The sequence below is a fragment of the Martes martes genome, assembly GCF_963455335.1.
Source record: "Martes martes genome assembly, chromosome: 7".
Lineage (NCBI taxonomy): Eukaryota > Metazoa > Chordata > Mammalia > Carnivora > Mustelidae > Martes > Martes martes.
This window is the reverse complement of record NC_137894.1, coordinates 45,611,887-45,636,639: the sequence shown is the minus strand read 5'-3', so window position 1 is coordinate 45,636,639 and position 24,753 is coordinate 45,611,887. Positions and strand designations below refer to the sequence as shown.

At 42.2% G+C, this 24,753-nt stretch overlaps 1 pseudogene across 1 annotated transcript; it reads left to right on the top strand.

Moving 5' to 3' along the window:
- The first annotated feature begins 4,740 nt into the window (after nt 1-4,740).
- Nucleotides 4,741-15,487, top strand: LOC308346608 (prefoldin subunit 5-like; annotated as a pseudogene). The gene is made up of 2 exons: nt 4,741-4,774; nt 15,005-15,487. The product of its transcript is annotated as a prefoldin subunit 5-like (transcript).
- Nucleotides 15,488-24,753: the final 9,266 nt, after the last annotated feature.

Below are 24,753 nucleotides of genomic sequence, written 5' to 3'. Positions count from 1 at the left end.
GGTCCCTGTGCCCACCGCTGAAACAGGCTCGCCTGGCACCGACCACAATGGGTCCCTGTTGTCACAGGCAGGCAGTGGCAGGGCCAAGACCGGAGCCCAAACTTGCATTCTCCTTGTAAGAGAGTGGATTATCTTCCCCTGCATCTTCCCATCCCAGGGAAACAACATCATGCGAATGTTCTTTTTATTTCCATTATTAAAAGAAAAAAAGAAAGAAAGAGTCAAAGCTATTATCTAACACGAAGTCCACAATCCAGCGTCCCCAAGGTGTCCCAACAACGTCCACCTTAACTGTGTTTCCCAGATCCGGGACCCAACCAAGGCTCACACCGTCGCCTGGCTGTCATGTCTCTTCACTCTCTGCTCTTCCAAAACAGACTCGGCCTTCTCTGTTTTTCCTGACACTGACATTTTATTTTATTTTATTTTATTTAAGATTTTATTTATTTATTTGACAGAGAGGGAGAGATCACAAGTAAGCAGAGTGGCAGCCAGAGAGAGAGGAGGAAGCAGGTTCCCTGCTGAGCAGAAACCCAGATGCGGGGCTCCATCCCAGGACACTGAGATCATGACCTGGGCTGAAGGCAGAGGCTTAACCCACTGAGCCACCCAGGGGCCCCTTCTTTTCTTTTTTAAAAGATTTTTATATATATATTTTGAAAGAGAGCACAGAAGAAGGAGAATCAGACTCCTCACTGAGCAGAGTCTGACACAGGGCTCAACCCCAGGACCCGGAGAGGCGGATGCTTAACCGACGGAGCCATCCAGGCACCCCAACAATGACATTTCTAAAGGGATGACGTGAGTGACCCCTTAGTGTGGATTTGTCTCGTTTCCTCCTGACTAGTTAGAGAATCAGATAATATTTTTTGCTCCAAACAATTCACATGTGATGCTGTATTCCTTTTAGGGCATCACTTCTGGAGCCCCATGATGCCAACTGTTTTTGGTGAGGGACCCAGGGTTTTCAGCTGAGGTTTGTTCTCAGCCTCCTGGAGGCTTCTTGGCACCAGGGCAGCTTTAGCACTGGCCACCAGACGAGGACAGTCTCTGGGACTCTTCCAACCCACAGACTACAACCTAGAACCTTGGGAGGAAGTCCACCAAACACAGCCTGAGATGCATTTTTCCCAGTTTTTGCTGGAACATTCCTATGTTTGCCTCAGGGCTCAAGAGTCTCATCTCTACCTCCATGAGGCCTTTTTAATTCTCAGACGGAATCAACACTCCCTCCTCTCTGCTTCCACACCCCTTTGTTTCTGGCTTCTTGAGTGATTTATCTCAAGGTAGTAAAGGTCACTGTGGAGCTCTGACTGCCCCCTACACGTCCAGGCTCCACCACAGAAGGTTCTCTATGAATATCTGCCAAATAATACCAATCTGTCTTGTGGGTGATCTCAGTTTTCCATTTGAAAGAAAAACTCAACATCCAATCGTGAATCAGAAAGCTGTTTGAGTCTTTGCTGAACAACCTGGAACAGGAGCTGGAGGACGAATTAGATTGCCTGTCATTCAGCAGAGTCCTAAATATTCTCTTCACCCATCTTTCTCCCTATCATCTCATGGTTCCTTCTTCACCTCCAAACCTCTCTGCTTTCTCTCCTTCTTGCCCAAGTCCCACCTCTTTGGGGATCAATTTGGTTCAAGTATAAGAAAAATGTATTAATTTAGGTCAAACAAGAAATACTCAGAAACAGTCTCCTTGTTTAAAGAAAAAAAAATGTTGCTTAAGTCCCCTCTCAACTGCCCAAGCCCAGGGCCCTCCCTAGGGCCAATACCATTATCAGCTTTGGGTTCCTTCCAGGCCTTTTTCTATGACATACAGACTTCCATCTCTGGATATGCTAAATAATGTTTCCAGTTTCCAGTGCTGCACGGAACCTTCCACTGTCTCCCTGTGCTCACCAGCACAGGTCTCTGTAGAGTATAAATGAGATTTGCTAGGTCTGGGGCATGTGCTTTGTGAATCTAATGGAGCCTGCCTAATGATCCCTTCTAAGACACTGTGTACGCTCACTCTCCACCAGCACTCTGTGGTGGGAGCAGGACTGTTTCTCTCCCTTGGGCAGCTTCCTTCTCTCCCAAGACTGCTCTGAGGACCCTGGTGCAAGGGTGCCTTAAGGTCTGTAACTCAATCAAGGTGATTGCCACATTGACAAAAGGAAGGATAAAAATCAGGGGATCATCTCAACAGATGCAGAGAAAGCATTTGACAAAATTCAACATCCACTTACAAGACAAACTCTCAACAAAGCTGGTATAGAGGGCCACACATAATAAGGGTCATACATGACAGACCCACAGCTAACTTCATACTCAATGGTGAAAAGCTGAAATCTTCTTCTAAGATCAGGAACGAGACAAGGATGCCCACTCTTGCCACTTTTATTCAACATAGTATCAGAAGCGCTAGCCGCAGCAATCTGGCAAGAAAAAGCAATAAAAGGCATCCAAACAGAAAGGAAGAAATAAAACTGTCACTGTTTGCAGATGACATAATACTATATAGAGAAAACACAAAAGACTCCACTAAAAAACTGTTCAAACTAATAAATGAATTCAATAAAGCTGTAGGATACAAAATCAAAATACAGAAATCTAAGACCTCTCTAAACACTAATTGTGAACTGCTGGAAAGAGAAGCTAAGAGAAAAACCCCATTTACAATTACATCAAAAAGACTTAAATACCTAGAAATAAACTTAACCAAGGAGGTAAAAAACCTGTACTCTGAAAGCTGTAAGACACTGATGAAAGAAATTAAAGAAGACACAAATAAATGGAAAAATATTCTGTGCTCATGGACTGGAAGAATTAATATTGTTAAAATGTCCCAAAGCAACCTGTAGATTCAATGCAATCCCTATCAAAATTCCAAGGGAATTTTTCAGAACTAAAATTATTTTTTTAAAAGATTTTATTTATTTATTTGACAGACAGATCACAAGTAGGCAGAGAGGCAGGCAGAGAGAGAGGGAGGAAGCAGGCTCCCTGCTGAGCAGAGAGCCCAATGCAGGGCTCGATCCCAGGACCCTGAGATCATGCCCTGAGCCGAAGGCAGAGGCTTAACTCACTGAGCCACCCAGGCGCCCCCAGAACTAAAATTATTTTAAAATTTGTTTGGAACCACAAAAGATTCTGAATAGCCAAAGCAATCTTGAAAAAGAAGAACTAAGCTGGAGGTTAGGAAATCATGCTCCCTGATTTCAAACTATACTAAAAAGTTAGAGGAACCAAAATAGTCTGGTTTGACATGAAAACAGATGCACGGATCAATGGAATACCACTGAGAACCCAAAATTAAACCCACATGCATATGACCAATTAATTTATGACAAAGGAGCCAAAAACATACAAAAGAGAAAGGACAGTGTCCTTAATAAATGGTGTTGGGAAACCTGGATGGTCACACGCAAAAGAATGAAAACAGTCCACTATTTTAAAACATACACAAAAATTAACTCAAAATAGGTTGAAGATTTTTTTAAAAGATGGATTAAAGATTTCAATGTAAGACCTGAAACCATACAATTCCTGGAAGAAGACATAGTTGTGTAAGCTCCTCACCATTGGTCTTAGTGACATTTTTGTGGATCTGACTCCAAAGGTAAGGGAAACAAAAGCAGAAATAAACGAATGGGACTACATCAGATGAAAAAGCTTCCACAAAGCGAAAGCAAACAGCTTCACAATGAAAAGACAACCTATTGAATGGGACAAGATTTTTTTCAAATCATATTATCTGACAAGGGATTGATATCTAAAATATTTAAAGAACTCGGGGCGCCTGGGTGGCTCAGTGGTTTAAGACTTCTGCCTTCGGCTCGGGTCATGATCTCAGGGTCCTGGGATCGAGCCCCGCATCGGGCTCTCTGCTCGGCAGGGAGCCTGCTTCCTCCTCTCTCCCTCTCTGCCTGCCTCTCTGCCTACTTGTGATCTCTGTCTGTCAAATAAATAAATGGAATCTTTAAAAATAAAATAAAATATTTAAAGAACTCATACAACTCAACAACAAAAAGCCAACCAACCCAATTTAAAAAACGGGCAGAGGACCTGAAGAGACATTTTTCCAAAGCAAACTTACACATGGCCAACAGGCAAAAAAAAAAACCCTGCTGAACATCACTAATTATTAGGGAAATGCCATTCAAAACCACAATGAGATATCACCTGACACCGGTTAGAATGGTTATAACCAAAAAGACAAGAAACAACAAGTGTTGGAGAGGATATAGAGAAAATGGAAGCCTCATGCATTGTGGTGGGAACATGAACTGGGGCAGCCGCTGCGGAAAACAGAATGGAGATGCCTTAACTAAACGACAACAACAACAAAAAACTACCATATGATCCAGCTTTCCCATTTCTGGGTATTTCTCCAAAGAAAGTGAAAAGACTAAATCAAAGATATCTGACCTCCACGTTCACTGCATCATTATTTATAATATCCAAGACATGGGAAAAACTGAAATGCCTATCTACGGATGAATAACGAAGATGTGGTATTTATACACATACCTACATAGGGATATTACTTGGCTATAAAAAAGAATGCGATCTTGCCATTTGTGACAACATGGAAGGATCTTGAAGGTATTATGCTAAGACGGAGAAAGACAAATACTGTAAGACTTCATTATATATGTAATCTATAAACAAAACAAAACAAAAACAAGCTCATAGATACAGAGAACAGACTGGTAGTTACCATAAGGAAGGAGGAAGGGGTAGGCAAGCAAAATGGATAAAGGGACTCAACTGTACGCTGATAATGGTAAGGAGAATTCAGTGGTGATACTTTGTAGCACATACAAATGCTGAATTATAATGTCATATACCAATTTTAGCTCAACTTGAAAAGAAAAGAGATCTGGGAGCTTTTCCCATTGGTAAATACCTAGTTCAATCCCAACAAGCCCTCTCCCCCATAGATTTTAGCTGATTTAGAAATGATTTAATCTCTAGATAAATTCTTATTTTCAGGTTGGAATTATCCTCTTGTTAAAAAACAAAATTCAACTGAGCACATTCTTTTTAAATAATCTCTATGCTCAGTGTGGGATCAAAGTCTATGAGATCAAGAGTCACATGCTTTTCCAACTGAGCCAGCCAGGTGCCCCCAACTGAGAACATTTGAAAGCTCTTACTGGCTTTCTTTCTTTTTTCTTAAGTAATCTCTACACCCAATGTGAGGCTAGGCTTGAACCCATGACCCCAAAATCAAGAGCTGCTTGCTCAGTCGACTGAGCCAGCCAGGTGCCCTTCTTACTGGCTTTCTTCAATGATTCATGAATCAAGCAACATCCAGTCCAGCAGAGAAAGGAGCTGTGAGGAGCTGTGTAAAATGAAGGACTTTTATAGGCAGAAGGGAATGCAAACAAGGAGGCTGTATGAGCAAAAAGTGGATTGGTTGTGGCAAGGTCACTTTCCTTTAGGGAATGACCGGGGTCTGTCTGTCAGGTGGATTAGCCACTAGTGCTCATCAGGTAATTCTTGATTGGCTGATTTAAGATTCCATTTCCAGGAGAGCCAAAACTGTAAATTAACTCTTGGTTTGGTGACGTGGGGCTTAGCATAAAGGACTCCATTTTCGGTCTGCTGTCTTCTTCTTCTTTTTTTTTTTACACTAACCTGGCTTCTTTCTCATTTTCTGGAGTCCTTCTTTCTCCTTGTCCCCTGGTCCCTGTCCACCTGCCTCTCCAACCCTGCAGTCCTCCTCAGCCAGGCTGGCCAGTGCCCCTAGAGCAGGGGCTGGGAGTGAACCTGCCGCCCCTGGGCCAAATCCCCACTCAAATCCCCAGCCTTTGCTTCTGCCCAAAGTGGGCACTGGATGCATGCAGGAGCCAGGCACAGGGGCACCCTGGAATGCCACCTGCCTCAGTCAGCACCTGTCACAGCAACACATGCCCTGCGGATATATTACCAATTCAAGAACAGTAATGTAATGTTTAATATACTTAAGTCACAAAGCAACAAGTCATGACACCACAATGAAATGGTCACGTAGTGAAACTAAAACATGCACACAGATACGTAGCATTGGGGGAATTGGTAAATTAAAGATAAAACAGCTCATTTAACCGAGACTCTGTTTGTCTTTTGTTTTGCATTCAGATCAACAGAGTGGGCCAGAAACGCATACCGTAATAGTCTCCCTCGGGTAGCACAGACCAGGGGCGAGCACCTGTGTCAACACACGTAACACTAAACCTATAAGGCAGATACTGTTATCACCATGCTCACTTCACAGATGAACTCACTGTGGCACAGAGAAGTTAAGGAACTTGCCTGAAGTCACACAGCTACTAAGGGGGGAAGCTGGGATGGGAACTCGGGTATTCTGACTTGAGAGCCTGAGCCATAACCACTGTACCACACTGTCTTTCAGCTTTAAGGTGAGCAGGTCATCCCTGCGATTAGGCACACATGTTTGTTTTCCAAAGCACTCTTCTTTTTCCATTATTTCACTTGAATCTCTTGGTGACACTTTGAGGGAAAGGAAGGCCCAGCTTAGTGATGGGAAAACTGAGGCTCAGAGAGATTGCCCAGGGTCACAGCATACCAGAGACAGATTTCATCACAAGAGGAATTAGGAAGGAAAAGAAATGCCATGTCCACAATGTAAGGTTCTTACCAGGCCCTATGGTGTCAGTCCAGCCCCTTTTTAATTACCATGCAAAAAGAAAAGCTACCCCTAGGCCTGTCCCCACTAGTTTAGGTTTATTCATCTTCCTTCCCCCAACCTGCCTCCCTCTTTCCTCTCTTCTGCCCTTATCTCCCTCATCTAGTTAGGCATCTATTTATCCTTTCCAGAAGCCTCTCTTGAGCCCAGGAGGTGCAGGGTAAATGAAGGGATACAGATGTGAATGTTCCAAGTTCTCCCCTGGTGGGCCAATATGGAGTCAGCTCCTCTGATCAGCCTGCTGTCTACCCACCCTCCCTTCCCACTCCCTCGCTCCCCTTCTCCTCCCCATCAGCGATGGGAGCCCCCATTTTGCTGGCCTCCATCATCCTGTAGCAGATACGGGAGAACTAAGATTCATGAGCCATTAGCAAATGGGAAGTGGCCATGGAGACCCCCAACAGCGCAGTTACAGAGGAAAGCCCGTAGACCTTGCCTGATGTCTGCTCTCAAAAAGCAGGGGGCCAACCAGCTCAGCACCCCCAGAGACGCTGACACATCTGGGTCACCAGGATGCCCCAGACCCGGCCTCCTAGAGGGATGCCAAGAAATGGTAGCTGGTCACCCAGGGCAGAGAAGGGGCAGGTCTACAAACTCGGTGGTGTGTAGCATACAGCACTTGGGATAAGGGTGTTTGTGCATGTGCGTGTGTTGTGTGTGTGTGCATACACAAGCACGTGTAGATGAATGGGCATATGTATGTTTCTGCGTGCATGCTGTTTGCACGTGTGTGTGTGTGTGTGTGTGTGTGTGTAGGAGTGCACATGTGTATGGGGTGCATCAGTATGGCCAACCTGGCCACCTGGGTGTGAGCAGACAGCCCTGCTCTGGCCCAGCGTTGTCTTTCGTTCCCACAGGGAGCAGTGTCTCTGGCTGGCCCAGTGGGACCAGCTGGGATGGTTCTGATCACCCGCTCTGCTGTTGGTTTCTGTCACACTCTTACCTCCACTCTCTGGAGCCCAGGGTTTAGCATCATAAAAGGTGAGAGCCTAGAGGGAAATCTGGACATTATCTCACTCTTGCTACAGCCCTACTGCCCAGGCTTCTGACCCATGGCGTGCAAATAAGAGGCCCATGGTTCCCACGCTAGGACACGGAGAGGAGAAGGTAGTCTCGGAGGTGGGAGTGGCTTTGACAAGGCTGACAGAGGGTTTCGGCTACTCCATTCTGACCTCAGTACGTGCTTTCTCACTGATAAATTCCTTCCAGCTAATCTCTTAACTCAGGCAAACAATCCTGCAGGCAAAGGATGTCTCCATGGGAACTGAAACTACCCCCTCAAGCAGTAGGGACTGCCCTGAGGAAGCAAGACCTTGCCCATGACTGACCCCCAGACAATGATCCACCTGACCATGATAGCCCATCTGCAACCTTTCTCCCACATTCTCCCCCTATAAACCTACGGGCATTTTCAGTACTTTGGAGACAGTCTTTGAGACGCTAGTTCTGTTCTTACTGGTGTTGGCCTCATTGAAACATATTCCTTGCTTGTTTCACTGCCACACGTCTCTCTGCCTTTGTATTTTGTCAGTGGTCAGTGGCCAAACCTGATCTGAGGCCCCCAGAGCCCGGTTCTCTTGCACCCATGGGTCCCGGTTACATATCCACGGCAATACCCTTCCCCATGGCCCTCCCCAGCGCTCTGAGAGAGCACCCTAGACTCTTCATGCTGACCAGAACTCTGGCTCATGGCCAAACATGTTTTTGATTAATTACAGACAGGAAATGAGTAAGTTTTTACCTGATAAATGCAGTGGGCAAAACTCTTTCAGTATGTGGGGTTCGTGAGAAAAAAACATTAGATTGTGTTTTTGATGAAAGTCTTGAAAATGTTAGTGAAATGAATGGATAAAGGATGACCATATGACAGGAGCCTTAAGAGACTGAACTTGAGTGCTTCTTGGTCCCTTCATCAAGAGAAAGGATCACACAGGGGAGATGATGGTGGCAGAATAGGAGGACCCTAGACTCTCTCATCCCATGAACACAACTAGGTAACTATCAAATCATCCTAAAAACCCAGAAACTGATCTGGAGACCAATAGGACAAACCCCACAACTAAAGGGAGAGAAGAGGCTACACTGAAGAAGGTAGGAAGTTCAGCTACATGGTGCTGCAGAGGGGAGGGAGCCAGAGAAGGGAGACAGAGAGAGAGGAGCACACAGGGGAACACACAAGGAGAATGTTTTTCATAGCCAGTGGCTTGGACAGCATGAAGGGCTGAAATTTCTGATTTCTTGCCACAGCGGGGCTCAAATCCTGAAGGTTTTTTTTGGTCTTGTTTTTAAAGGTTTTATTTATTTATTTGACACAGAGAGAGAGAGAGCAAGCCCAGGCAGGGAGCACACCAGGCAGAGGGAGAGGGAGAAGGAGAAGCAGACCCCATGATGAGCAGGAAGCACAACATGGGGCTTGATCCCAGGACTCTCGGATCATGACCTGAGCTGAAGGCAGACGCTTAACCAACTGAGCAGCCAGATGCCCCAATCCTGAAGTTTTTTTTAAAGTACTGGCAGGCTTGGCTGGACTCCTGTGTGAAGGCATCTGGGCTGCTCCAGGAGAGAAGGCAGGGAAACAACCTAGGGGCAGAGCAATTTGAAGAGCACCAGGGGCATACGGGGAGGGGGGGGGTTATTTGCTCTTTTAGGAACATGCCCATAAGAGGCAGTGTTCAGAGAGAGAGAGACCAGGAACAAAGGAGCTGCCTAGTGCCATTTCCTTCCCCTGCTCCTCAGCATAAACGCAGAGCCACCTGCACCTGTGGGAAGCAGCATAGACACTGGCTGCCGAACTTGCTTATGCCAAGTCCCACCCCTGCTGTGCTCTCGCAGGACTGTCCTTTTTAGTCAGGCTTGCCTTAGTCCCAGCCCAGCAGGCCCATTCCCCAGAAGACCAGCACAAACCCCTGTCCACACCACATCTCCCAACCAGAATTCTGCAGGGCCTCAGTTCTGGTGGAGGTGGTGACAGGTCTCATTTCACAAGCAGGCCAGAACACACCTAGTTAAAACCCAACACATTCAGGCCAGGGACCAACTGCAGTGAAGTAGAGCCTTGGCAGATGATGGGCCTGAAGGATAGAGCAGTCAAAACACAACAGCAGATCACATACAACACATACCAGAGACACTCCCTGAAGCACCAGGCCCTGGGCACTACATGATCTCTTCTTCATAAAGTTATTACTTTCAGGAGCAGGAGATACAACTGGCTTTTTTAACACAGAGAGGAAGGCAGAGTTAGACCAAATGCCAAGGTGGAAGAATTTATCCCAAATGAAAGAACAAGATAAGGCCATGACCAGAGAGCTAAGTGAGGCAGATAAAAGTAACATGCCTGATGGAGAATTTAAAGCAAAATCAAAAGGTTACTCATTGGACTTGAGAAAAGAATAGAACACATTAGTGAAATACTTACTACTTAGTTTTTTAGAAATAAAAAAGGTAAAAAAGAATCAGAGATGAAAAATGTAATAAATGAGATTGGTAATAGGCTTGATGCATAGAACAGTAGGCAAGAAGAAGCAGAGGAATGAATTAGTGACAAAGAAGACAAAATAATGGAAAATAATGAAGCTGAACAAAAGAGAGAATCAGAGGATATGAAAATAGACTTAGGGAACTCAGTAATTCCATCAAACGTAGTAACGTTCATATTATAGGCATCCCAGAACAAGAAGACAGAGAAAAGGAGGCAGAAAACTTATCTGAAGAAATAATAGCTGAAAAATTCCCTCATCTGGGGAAGGAAACAGATATCCAGATCTAGGAGGCACAGAGAACTGCCATCAAAATCAAGAAAAGCAGACCCACACCAAGACATATTATCATTAAACTGGCAAAATAGAGTGATTAGGAAAAAAATCTTGAAAGCAACAAGACAAAAGAAGGCAGTTACTTTAAAGGGAAAACCCATAAGGTAGGAGATTTTTCAGTAGAAACTCTTCAATCCAGAAGAAAGTGGCATAATATATTCAAAGTGCTGAGTGGGAAAAATCTGCAGCCAAGAATACTCTATCCAACAAGGCTAACATTCAAAGTAGAAGGAGAAAAAACACGTTTCACAGATAAACAAAAAATTAACGGAGTTCATGACCATGGAAACAGGCCTGCAAGAAATACTACAGGGGGCTCTTTGAATGGAAAAGAAGGACCAAAAGTGACAGTATGAAGGTAGGAAACATAAAAGCAGTAAGAATGAATATTTCTATTAAAAAATCAGTCAAGGAACTCACTTGTAAAAAGGATGTAAAATACGACAACATATATCTAAAACATGGGGAGGACAGGAGTAAAGAATGTGTGCAAGCTTAAATCACATCAACATAATACAGACTGCTGTATGCAGAAGATGTTACATACAAACCTAATGGTAACCACAAATAAAAAACTACAAATAATCACTTCTTGGCCTTTTGGCTAAGATCAAGTGTAAAAACTACAAATAAATAGGCAAAGAATAAAGAGAAAGTAATCCAAATATATCACTAAAGAAAACCAGCAAACCATGAAAGAAAGATATAAAAGGATCAGAGAAAATCTCTGGAAACAATCACAAAACAAGTAATAAAATGGCAATAAATAGTTATCTATCAATAACTACCTTTTTAAAATCAATAATTACTTGAATGTAAATGGACTCCATGCCCTAATCAAAAGAGAGTGTCAGAACACATTAAAAAAAAAAAAAACAACAAGACCCATCTATATGCTGTTTATAAGAGACTCATTTTAGACCTAAAGACACATGCAAGTTGAAAGTGAAGGGATGGAGAAACGTCTACCATGCAAATGGGTGTTAAAAGAAAGATGGAGTAGCAATACCTGTATTGGACAAAATAGACTTTAAAACAAAGACTGTAAAAAGAGACAAAGAAAGACACTACATAATAATAAAGGGCACAATCCAACAAGAAAATCTAACAATTATAAATATACATGCGCCCAACATGGGGGCACCCAAATACATAAAACAATAACAAACATAAAGGAACTAATCGATAATAATACAATAACAGTAGGGGACTTTAACACCCCACTTACATTAATGGGCAGATCACCTAAACAGAAAATCAATAAGGAAACAATGGCTTTGAATGACACACTAGACCAGATGGATTTAACAGATATATTCAGAACATTCCATCCTGAAACAACAGAATACTTGATTCTTTTCAAGTGCGTATGGAACATTCTCCAGAACAGATCTTATATTAGGCCACAAAACAGGTCTCAACAAATTCAAGAAAACCAAAGTCAAACCATGCAGCTTTTCTGACCACACTGGTATGAAAGTAGAAGTCAACCACAAGAAAAAATCTGGAAAGCCCACAAATACATAGAGGTTAAATAACATGCTACTAAACAATGAATGGGTCAATCGGGAAATAAAAGAAGAGATATAAAAATACATGGAAATAAATGAAAATGAAAACACAAATAAAGCCTTAGGATGCAGCAAAAGTGTTTTTGTTGTTGTTTGAGAAAGAGAGCATGTGAGCCAGTGGGGTGGTTGTGGAGAGGGGTGGTGGGAGAGGGAGAGAATCGCAAGCAGGCTCCACATCAGTGCAGGCCCCGCATGGGGTTCAATTTCACAAACCTGAGATCAAGGCCTGAGACAAAATCAAGAGTTGGATTCTTAACTGATTCAGCCACCCAGGCGCCCCCACGAAAGTGGTTCTAAGACGGAAGTATATAGTAATACAGACCTACCTCAAGAAGCCAAAGAAATCTCACATAAACAACCTAACCTTCTACCTAAAAAAGCTAGGAAAATCACAACAAACAGAACCTAAAGCCAGCAGAAGGAAAGACATAATAAAGATTAGAGCAGAAATAAATGATTTAGAAACTGAAAAAGCACTGGAACAGGGGAGCCTTGTGGGCTCAGGGGAGCCTGGCGGGCTCGGTTGGTAGAGCAGGCAACTCTTGACCTTGGGGTCATGAGTTCAAGACCCATGTTGGGCACAGAGGTTACAGATATACATACATACACAACAAGAGAAAACAATAGAACAGATCAATTAAACTAGGAGTTTGCTCTTTGAAAAAAATTAATAAAATTGAAAAACATTAAGCAGACTATCAGAAATAAAAGAGAAAGGACCTTTTGAATAAATAAAATCACAAACGAGAGAGGAGAAATAACAACCAGCACCATAGAAATACAAACAGTTATGAGAGATTATTATGAAAAACTATATGCCAACAAATTGGACAACACAGAAAAAATGGATAAATTCCTAAAAACATATAAATTACCAAAACTGAAATAGAAAATTTGAACAGACTGATAACTAGCAGAAATTGAATCAGTAACCAAAAACTCCCAACAAACTAAACTCCAGGACCATGGGGCACCTGGCTCGCTCAGTCAGTTACAGCATGCAACTCTTGATCTTGGGGTTGTAAGTTTGAGCCTTACTTTGGCTTTAGAGATTACTTAAAAATAAAATCTTTAGCGTGCCTGCATGGCTCAGTCAGTTAAGCATCTGCATTTGGCTAAGGTCATGATCCCAGGGTCCTGGAATCGAGTTCTTCATCAGGCTCCCTGCTCAGTGGGGAACCTGCTTCTCCCTCTCCCACTCCCCTACTTGTGCTCACTCTCTCTGTGTCAAATAAATAAAATCTTGAAAAATAAAATACAATATTTAATAAATAAATAATAAAATAAAACTAGGAAGAACAAATTTCTGGCATCTGATGCAGTTGTAAAAGTGCATGACTCTTGATCTTGGGGTCAAGAGAGTACATAAAAAAAAAAAAAAATCCAGGATTAGATGGCTTCACGGCAAATTCTACCAAACATTTAAAGAAGAATTAATACCTATTCTTCTCAAATTATTCCAAAAAATAGAAAAGGAAGGAAAACTCCCAAATTCATTCTATGAGGCCAGCATGACCCTGATACCAAAATCAGATGAAGACACCACAAAAAAAAAAAAAAAAAAAAAAAAAAGAACTACAGACCAATATCTCTGAGGAACATAGATGCAAAAATCCTCAATAAAATACTAGCAAACTGAATCCAATAATACATTAAAAACACCAGTCACCATGACCAAGTGGGATTTATTCTTGGGCTGCCAGGTGGTTCAATATTTGCAAATCATCAACATAATAGATCACATCAGTAAGAGAAAGGATAAGAAATGATGCTCATTTCATGGGGCTTGGTTGGCTCAGCTGTTAAATGTCCAGCTCTTGTTTCGGTTCAGGTCATGATCTTGAGGTCATGAGATTGAGCCCTGCATCAGGTTCTGCACTCAGGATGGCATCTGTTCTCTCCCTCTGCCCCTCCCCCTACTCATGCACACACACTTTCTCTAAAATAAATAAATAAATCTTAAAAAAGAAAAAAAAAAAAAGAACTATGTGATCATTTCAACAGATGCAGAAAAAGCATTTGAGGGGCGCCTGGGTGGCTCAGTGGGTTAAAGCCTCTGCCTTCAGCTCAGGTCATGATCCCAGGGTCCTGGGATCGAGCCCCGCATCGGGCTCTCTGCTGAGCAGGGAGCCTGCTTCCTCCTCTCTCTCTGCCTGCCTCTCTGCCTACTTGTGATCTCTGTCTGTCAAATAAATAAATAAAATCTTAAAAAAAAAAAAGAAAAAGAAAAAGCATTTGACAAAATACAACATCCATTCCCGGTAAAAACCTTCAACAAAGTAGGTTATCTTAACATAATAAAGGCCATACATGAAAAACCCAGAGTTAATATCATTCTATATGGGGAAAAGATGAGTTTTCCTCTTTGGTGAGGAACAAAACAGGATGTCCACTCTCACCACTTTCCTTCAACATAGTAGTGGAACTCCTAGCCACAGCAATCAGACAGCAAAAAGTAATATAGGCATCCAAATCTGCAGGAAGAAATAAAACCTTCACTATTTGCAGATGACATGATACTCTACATAGAAAACCTGAAGGACGCCCCCAAAAAACTTCTAGAAACACAAATTCAGTAAAGTTGCAGAATACAAAATCAATGTACAGAAATCTTCAGCATTTCTTTTAAGATTTATCCGTTTCAGAGAGAGAGCACACTGTGGGGAGGCGCCCAGGAAGAGAGAGAGAGAAGCTCAAGCGGACTCCCCTCTGAATGCAGAGCCCAATGTGGGGCTCGATCTCACCACCCTGAGATCAGACCTGAGCTGAAACCAAGAGTCACATGTCCAACTGACAGCACCACCCAAGTGCTGCTCTGTTGCATTTCTATACTAATAACCAAGGAGCAGAACAAGAAGAAATGAAGTAATCAATCCCATTACAGCTGCACCAAAAAAATAAATAAATAAGATAGTTAGTCCTCCTGCCCCAAATAGGGCAGTCAGTTAACATCACCAAACCAATCTTGCCACAGCTAGAGATGCTCAAGAATGAGCCAAACAGGAAGTGGAGTTCTTGTCCACGTCCATTGTCCAGGTCATGGGATACAGACAAAGTACGTGGAAGCCGGGAACTGTGAATGTGCTAAGAAAAAGGGGAAAGCATCACTCATCCCACTGACAAGTTCTATGTGTGTCTCTGGGAAGCTACACGATGTGGAATGTGTACTCATTTATGGACTAGGCTACTATGTAGAAAGGATGCCTGAGGATGCCAAGGACTTCTGTGAGAGGAAGAAAGACTCCCTCAGCAAGCAAATGGAGAAAATACAGCCAGCTCTGCAGGCGAAGCAAGCCATGAAATGGGCTGTCATGGAGATCAGGAGCCAGAAGATTCGGCAGCTCACAGACCTGGGTGCAACTCAGGCTCCTGCCAAGGCCCGAGAGCTTGTTTTTGCGTTCTCTTTCTCAAATAAATAAACAAAATATTATTATTATTATTATTATTATTATTATTATTTTACAGACAAAGATCACAAGTAGGCAGAGAGAGAGAGGGGGAAGCAGGCTCCCAGCTGAGCAGAGAGCCCGACTCGGCGGGGCTCGATCCCAAGACCCTGGGATCATGACCTGAGCCGAAGGCAGAGGCTTAAACCCACTGAGCCACCCAGACGCCCCAACAAAATCTTTTTAAAATTTTTAAAAATAAATTTTAAAAACCCTAGGAATAAACCCAACCAAAGAGGTGAAAGACCTGTACTCTGAAAACTACAAAACACTGATGAATGAAATTGAAGACGACAGAAAGAAATGGAAAGACTCTCCATGCTCACGGATTGGAAGAACAAATATTAGAACGTCCATACTACCCAAAGCCATCTATACATTTAATGCAATCTCTTTTAAAATACCAACAGCATTTTTCACAAGACTAAATTTGTATGGAACCACAAAAGACCTCAAATAGCCAAAGCAACCTTGAAAAAGCAAAGCAAAGCTGGAGGCGTCACAATTTCAGACTTCAAGTTATATTACAAAGCTGCAGTTTTCAAAGCAGTATGGTACTGGCATAAGAAAAGATCAACAGTACAGAACAGAACTCAGAAATGAACCCACAGTTATATGGTCAATGAAGCTTAGACAAAGTGGGAAAGAATATCCAATGGGAAAAAGACAGTCTCTCCAACAAATGGTGTTGGGAAAACTGGAAAACAACATGCAGAAGAATGAAAGTTAATGAAAGAAGAATGAAAATACTCTTTCCCCATACACAAAAGTAAACTCAACATGGATTCAAGACCTAAATGTGAGACTTGAAATCATAAAAATTCTTGAAGAAAGCACAGGCAGTAATTTCTCTGACATCAGCTGCAGCAACTTTTTTTCTAGATAGGTCTCCTGGGGCAAGGGAAACAAAAGCAAAAACAATCTATTGGGACTACATCAAAATAAGAAACTTCTGCACAGCAAAGGAAACGCTCAACAAAACTGAGAGGCAACCTACTGGTGGGAGAAAGATATTCGCAAATGACATCTGATAAAGGGTTAGCATCCAAAATATATAAAAGACCTATAAAACTCAACATCCAGGGCGCCTGGGTGGCTCAGTTGGTTAAATGGCTGCCTTTGGCTCAGGTCATGATGCCAGGGTCCTGGGATCCAGCCCTGCTTGGGCTTGCCTCTCCGCAGGGAATCTGCTTCTCCCTCTGCCCCTCCCCCTGCTCATGTGCTCTCATTCTCTCATTCTCTCTCAAATAAATAAAATCTTTAATAAAAAAAAAACCCTCAATACCCCAAAAACAAATAATCCAATTTAAAAATGGGCAGAAAGGGGCACCTGGGTGGCTCAGTGGGTTAAGCCTCTGCCTTCGGCTCAGGTCATGATCTCAGGGTCCTGGGGTCGAGCCCCTCATTGGGCTCTCTGCTCCGTGGGGAGCCTGCTTCCTCCTCTCTCTCTCTCTCTCTCTCTCTCTCTCTCTGCCTACTTGTGATCTCTGTCAAATGAATAAAATATTTTTTTAAAAAAATATCATTCAGCCATAAAGAAGAATGAAATCTTGCCACTTGCAATGACATGGAAGGAGCTAGAGTGTATTCTGCTAGGTGAAATAAGTCAGAGAAAGACAAATACCATATGATTTCACTCACATGCGGAATTTAAGAAACAAAACAAATGAGCGAAGGGAAAAAAAAGAGAGCACGTGAGAGAAAGGCAAACCAAGAAATAAACTCTTAACTATAGAGAACTGATGGTTATCAAGGGAGGTGAGGAGGGATGGAGATGGGTTAAGTAGGTGACAGGGATTAAGGAGGACACTTGTGATGAGCACTGGGTAATGTATGGAAGTCTGAATCACTATTTGTAGAGCTGAAACTAATATGACACTGTATATTAACTGGAATTTTTTTTAAAGATTTTATTTATTTATTTCACAGACAGAGATTACAAGTAGGCAGAGAGGCAGGCAGAGAGAGAAGAGGAAGCAGGCTCCCCGCTGAGCAGAGAGCCCGATGCAGGGCTCGATCCCAGGACCCTGGGATCATGACCTGAGCCGAAGGCAGAGGCTTTAACCCACTGAGCCACCCAGGCACCCCTTAACTGGAAATTTAAAAAAAGATTATTTATTTGAGAGAGAGAGAGAGTAGACGAGCAGCAGCGAGCAGCGGGAGGAGCAGAGGGAGAGAATCTCAAGCAGACTCCCCGCTGATCATAGAGACCGATGTGGGGCTCCATCCCAGGACCCTGACATCATGACCCAAGCCAAAACCAAGAGTCGGATGCTTAACCAACTGAGCCACCCAGGTGCCCCAACTAACTGGAATTTAAATAAGAACTTTGAAAAAATGCCCCAAATAAATATCTCCTAATGGCTGAACACATCTGTTAAAAGAGAGAGAGAGAGAAAGGATCAGAAAGTCCCCTGCATCCCCACAGAAGGTAAAATGCCCTTGAGAAAATGAAGAGGCTCCATTGACAGGAAAGGGGCTCCCCTAGACAACAGTCCCAATGTCCTGGAAAGGGAGTGTAATTTGAATTCCTATGTGTTCTGGAGACCCTCCAGGACTTTCTTAGAAAGGCTGGATGCTACAGGGATCTTGTAGGGAGTCCTTTGGAAGGAGAGGCAGCCAGCGCTTGCTGGTGGGGGATCCCAAGAAGGGCTGGGGCCGAGGTTCTGGGCTGTGAGGGGACTTTACCCCCAGCGGGGCTGATTCAGACACTGAGGAAAGAGAAGTGAGTGCCCGGCCTTGCTTTCTCAGCTCTGTGCTAGGCTAAGCACAAGGGAGTGATCTCTTCACGCTCTGAAGACCCAAAGTGAGGTGTCCTCACTAACCGGTGGGCCCCATCCTTGGCCTCCTTGAGGTGCCGTTTGCACCGTGACATGGTATGGCTAGAGCAGTACCCACAGTTCTGGCTGCAGGGACTGGCTGGGCAATGGGGTTTCTTGAGTGTGGAAGGCACAAGTTACCTCAAGCCTCCAGTATGGAGCAGATGCTGGGGTGTGTGTGTGCGCATGTGTTCGTGTCTTATCTGCCTCTGCCTTTCTAGAGGAGGTCCTCTCTGTCCTGAAGACACAGGGAGGAGCTCTGCAGGGAGCCTCTGTGTTACTGGCTAGTTTGGGAAGATTAGAGCAACGCTTTATTTTACATATCACTTTTAAACATTTTCCTTTTCTATCATCCTTTCATCTGCTTCTCACCAAACCCTGTGAGGCAGGCAGGGAGAAACCTCTGTTTCCTCACAGAGAAGACTGGCTCCTCTTGAGACCACTTAATGGAAGACAGTCTTCCTCCTCCTGCTTCCTTCCACATTTCCTGGGAAGTACTATTCCATGGCTCAGGCCAGGGCATACAAGAAAAGATGAGGCGGAGACTGTTAGAAGCTTCTAGTCTGGGAGGAAAAGCAAAATAAGAATAAAATCAAGTGGGACATGAGAAACTAGGTATAGTAACAAAGCATCACTGTAATAGACCATTTTCTTTTCCAAATGAATTTTTATTGTTTTTTATTATTATTTATTTATTTATTTATTTGAGAGAACGAAAGAGAGAAGGGGAAAGGGCAGAGGGAGAGGGAGAGAGAATCTGAAGCAGACTCCACGCTGAGCACAGAGCCTGACACAGGGCTCGATCTCAAGACACCAAGATCATGACCTCAGCCAAAATCAAGAGTCAGATGCGGGGGTGCCTGGGTGGCTCAGTTGTTGAGCATCTGTCTTTGGTCAGGTCATGATCCCAGGGTCGTGGGATGGAGCCCCGCATTGGGCTTCCTGCTCAGTGGGGAGTCTGCTGCTTCTTCTCCTACTACCCCTGCTTGTGTTCCCTCTGTCAAATACATAAAATCTTAAAAAAAAAAGAAAAGTCAGAGGCTTAACCAACTGGGCCACCCAGGTTCCCCCAAAATTAATTTTTAAATCACCTTGCTGAATGCCACAAGAATTTCTCTTAAAACAATAGAAAAACTACCAAAAAAGTATAGAAGAGGATACTTAAGATATAACCAGAAAATAGTGGGGGGATAAAAGATACACTAGAGAGGATCATTAAACTCCAACTGTGGTTCTTTGGAAAAGAAAACTAATAAAATTGACAACTTCTGACAAGATTTATAAGGTCAAAAAAAAGATGGTATAAATAAATAATATTGGGAATGAAAAAAAGGACAACAGAGCAGCGTCAAATGATAGAGAATATGAACTGTGTGCCAATAAATTTTAAAACTGCAGAAAATGTTCATATATATTGTACATATATAACATATAAAACCTAGATATAACTTAGATATAAGTATATAACTTATATATACACATATATGTGTGTATATAACTTATATATACACATATATGTGTGTATATAACTTATATATACACATATATGTGTGTATATAACTTATATATACACACATATATGTGTGTATATAACTTATATATACACATATATGTGTGTATATAACTTATATATACACATATATGTGTGTATATAACTTATATATACACACATATATGTGTATATATAACTTAAAAGTGTCTCATGAAAAAATAGAAAACCTGATAGTCATAAAAAGACAAGACAAGGGGCGCCTGGGTGGCTCAGTGGGTTAAAGCCTCTGCCTTCCGCTTAGGTCATGATCCCAGAGTCCTGGGATCAAGCCCTGCATCAGGATCTCTGCTCAGCAGGGATCCTGCTTCCCTTCCTCTCTCTGCCTGCCTCTCTGCTTACTTGTGATCTCTGTCTGTCGAATAAATAAATAAAATCTTAAAAAAAGAAAAGACAAGTTATAAAAGACAAGAATCGCTAGCAAAACATCAGGACTTGATGGCTTTGCTGGCAAACATTCAAGTAACATCTAGATCATTCCAGCCTGATACAAAATCATTTAGAGGTTTAAAAAAAAAAAAAAGGAGGGCCAGTGGAGGAAAAAAATACTTTCCAGCTCATTGGGAGTTTCTACATCCTTGATAATAAAATAAGACAAGGAGAGAACAATAAAGTAATATTTTCATTGGCAAATCACACTAGAGAAATTAAATGTAAAAGTCTAAAAAAAAGAAAAAGTCTAGTAACAGTGTCAACAAACTGAGTCCAAGAATGTTTAAAAAATACAGTGTGATCAAGTTGTGTTTTTCAGTGGCTTGAGTGTTTGTGTGCCCCCTAAAATTCCTTTGTTGAGGAACTCCTGGGTGGCTTCGTCATTAAGTGTCTGCCTTCAGCTCAGGTCATGATCCCAGGGTCCCGGCTGGGCGGGGAGCCTGCTTCTCCCTCTGCCTCTCCCCCTGCTTCTGCTCTCCCGCTCTCGCTCACTCTCTCTCAAATAAATAAATAAGAATTCATAAAAAATAAAGAAAAAAAAAAAAGCCAGCTGTCTGCAACCTAGGGGAGGGGCAAGGGCAGCAGCTATCATTTGGCACCTTGATCTCAGGCTTTCAGCCTCTAGAACTGTGAGAAATAAATTTTTGTTGTTTGAACAACCCAGTTTATGTTATTTTGTCTAAAACATATTTATTCTAGAAATGCAAGACTGGCTCAACATTTGGATCACACAATGCCATCCATCACATTAACAACCTAAAGGAAAAAAAATCAATAAATAAAATCTTAAAAAAAAAAAAGTGGCACCAGGGTGGCTCAATGTGTTAAGCAGTTAAGCATCTGCTTTGGGCTCTGGTCAGATCCCAGAGTCCCAGATCAAGCCCCAAGTCAGGCTCCCTGCTTAGCGAGGAGTCTGCTTCTTCCACTGCTCCTCCCCCTGCTCGTGCTCGCTCTCAAATAAAAAAATAAAATATTGGGGCACCTGAGTGGCTCAGTGGGTTAAGCCTCTGCCTTCGGCTCGGGTCATGATCTCAGGGTCCTGGGATTGAGCCCCACATTGGGCTCTCTGCTCAGCAGGGAGCCTGCTTCCTCCTCTCTGTCTCTGCCTGCCTCTCTGCATACTTGTGATCTCTATCTGTCAAATAAATAAATAAAATCTTAAAAAAAAATCTTAAAAAAATTTTTTTTTAAATAAAAGAAAAACCACGTGATCGTATCTTAATAGATTCAGTAGAAGTTCTTAGTAAACTGAAAATATAAGTAAACATCCTTCACTTCATAAAAGGTATATAATACCTACAGGGCACATCAAACTCAATGGAGAAGCATTTGAAAGCATTCTTTTAAAATCAGGCTTCAGAAAAAAGGGTCCACTGAACTCATTTCTACTTATTATATAATAAACATTGTACAGGCTGACTGCTCAATAAGAAAAAAAATAAATCTAAATAGTAGAAAGGAAGAAATGAAAAGGTCCCAGATAATATGATTTTGTAAATAGAAAATTCAAAAGAATCTACACACAATTTATTGGAGTTAATGAAAGAGTAGGTGAGATTGCCAGATATAAGGTTCTATATAAGAATCAACTACTTTGGGGCACCTGGGTGGCTCAGTGGGTTAAGCCTCTGCCTTTGGCTCGGGTCATGGTCTCAGGGTCCTGGGATTGAGCCCCGCCATCGGGCTCTGCTTGGCAGGGAGCCTGCTTCCTCCTCTCTCTCTCTGCCTGCCTCTCTGCCTACTTGTGATCTCTGTCTGCCAAATGAATAAATAAAATCTTTTTTTTTAAATTTTTTAAAGATTTTATTTATTTATTTGACAGACAGAGATCACAAGTAGGCAGAGAGAAGCGGGGAGAGCAGGCTCCCTGCTGAGCAGAGAGCCCCATGCGGGTCAGGATCCCAGGACCCTGGGATCCTGACCTGAGGCGAAGGCAGAGGCTTTAACCCACGGAGCCACCCAGGTGCCCCAAATAAAATCTTTTAAAAAAATTAAAAAATTTAAAAATTAAAAAAAAAAGAATTAACTTTTTTTTTTTTTTAATGGCTCTACCCCGCAACACGGGGCTTGAATTCAGAACCCTGAGATCAAGAGTCACATGCTCTACCAACTGAGCCAGCCAGGCGCCCCAAGAGTCAACTACATTTAGCTACAAGAGCACTGTAGAGTTAGGAAATGCAACTTTCAAAATAAGCAAAGGGTATAAGATCTTTAGTAGACATTTTTAACATTTTACTGAAAAATAATAAAGAAGACTTAAACATATGGAGAGACAAATCCTGTCCATTAACAAGATTCGATTCTCCTTAATTAATTTATGGGTTTAATATAGATCCAGCAGGGATTTTTCAGGAAAATTGACAAGGCAATTTTAAACATTTTTGAAAGACCAAAGGATAGCCAAATTACCCCTGAAAAGAAAACAAGAGGAACTAAGCCTATAGGATTTTGAGTTTTATGTTATTATAAATCCATAGCAAGTAGGATGTATGGTACTGAAAGGAACAGAATAGAGAACCCACAATGTTTATGGCATTGACTGTGGTGACAGTTTCATGAATGTGCACATTTACCTCTAAACTTATCAAGTTGTAAACATTAAATAGTACAGATTTCGTATTCAGTCATACTTCAGTAGACTGGTTTAAGAAAAAATAGAGCTCAGAAACATTGCCATGTACATAAGGAAAGCTGATATATGTCAAAGTTGTCACTGAAGATCAGTGGGAAAGGAGACACCAGCTGATAAATAAACAGTGCCGGGACAACTGTCAGTTGGTGGGGGTGGGGGAAGAGTGGATAAAAATTGATCCACACTTCACGCTATGCACAAGAATTCAGTTCCAGAAGAATCAAAGACTTAAAATATGAAAGACCTAACTTTAAAAGACAGAATTTCCTTAATAACTTGAGGTAGTGATTAAAACACACCAAAAAAGCACAAATTAGAATTTTTAAAAAATCGATCTGACATTAAAATTAAGACCAGTTCACCAAGACATACTATAAGAAGAATGGAAAGGGAAGCTATAAACAGAAAGAAGTTAACTGCATCATATAACCAACAACGAATTACTATTTACAACCTCTATAGGGGTGCCTGGGTGGCTCAGTAGGTTAAGTGTCAGACTCTTGGTTTCAGCTCAGGTTCTGATTTCAAGGTTGTGGGATCGAGAGTCAGGCGCTGTACTCAGCGTGGAATCTGCTTGAGGATTCTCTCTCCCTCTCCCTCTACTCCTCACCCTCGCATGTGCTCTCTCTCTCTAAAACAGATAAATCTTTAAACTTTTTTTTAAAAGATTTTATTCATTTATTCATTTATTTGACAGATCACAAGTAGGCAGAGAGACAGGCAGAGAGAGAGAGAAGGAGCAGACTCCCCGCTGAGCAGAGAGCCTGATGTGGGGCTCAATCCCAGGACCCTGGGATCATGACCTGAGCCGAAGGCAGAGGCTTAACCCATTGAGCCACCCAGGCAACCCTAAAATAGATAAATCTTTAAAAAAATTAAAAAGCTCTAGAGGCTAGAGGTTGTGTTTACTAAGACAAAGATTCAAAATATAAGGGGGCGGAAATGTGCAAAAGACACATATAGGCACTTTAGCGAAGATAAACCATGATGGCTAAAAAAATCTTCGAAAAGATATTCAACCTCAGTAGTAATAGAGAAATGCACATTAAAACTACTGTCAGGTACTACTTCATGTCTACCAGATGGGCAAAAATTAAAGTCAGCGAACCAATGACTGGTGAGGACAAGAAGCTATGGGAATATACAAATGCCGCTGATGGAAGTGGAAATGGGTACATTCACTCCTGGAACAAATTATTACATTTACCTGCCCTGACCCAGCGGTTCCATTCCACACTTTAGGAAAAGAAAATCTTGCATACACTCATTGTGAGTAAAATCATTCTAATAACCAAAATCTAGGGAAAGAAACCAAACCTCCAAGAAGAAAGAAAGGATCTATTAAACTGGGCTGTTGGGGCAATGTAATTAATACAAGACCTGTGCTGCCCAATACTGTCATTAGTTTCATGTACTGGTTGAGCACTTGTAGAGCAGCTGGCCCCAGCTGAAATACACAAAGTGCAAATACACACTGGATTTAGAAGATTTAACACCAAAAAAGATGATACAAGCACTTTTAGTCTTCTATACTGGTTTCACGATGAAAGCAGATCTTGGACTAGATTAAAAAAAAATCAACCTCATACCCTTTTCTTCTTAGTTATTTAACCAGCTTTAAAAAAACAAACAAACAAAAAAAAAAACACAACAAAAACAAAACTTCAAACCCCCTGCTTCTACTTGACAAGAGAGCAAGTAACTGACTTGTAAAACGTTAAACCCGAATGAAATCTTGTCATTTGCAAACACGTGGATGGAACTAGATAGAAGGTATTACGCTAAGCAAAATAAACCAAAAACAAAA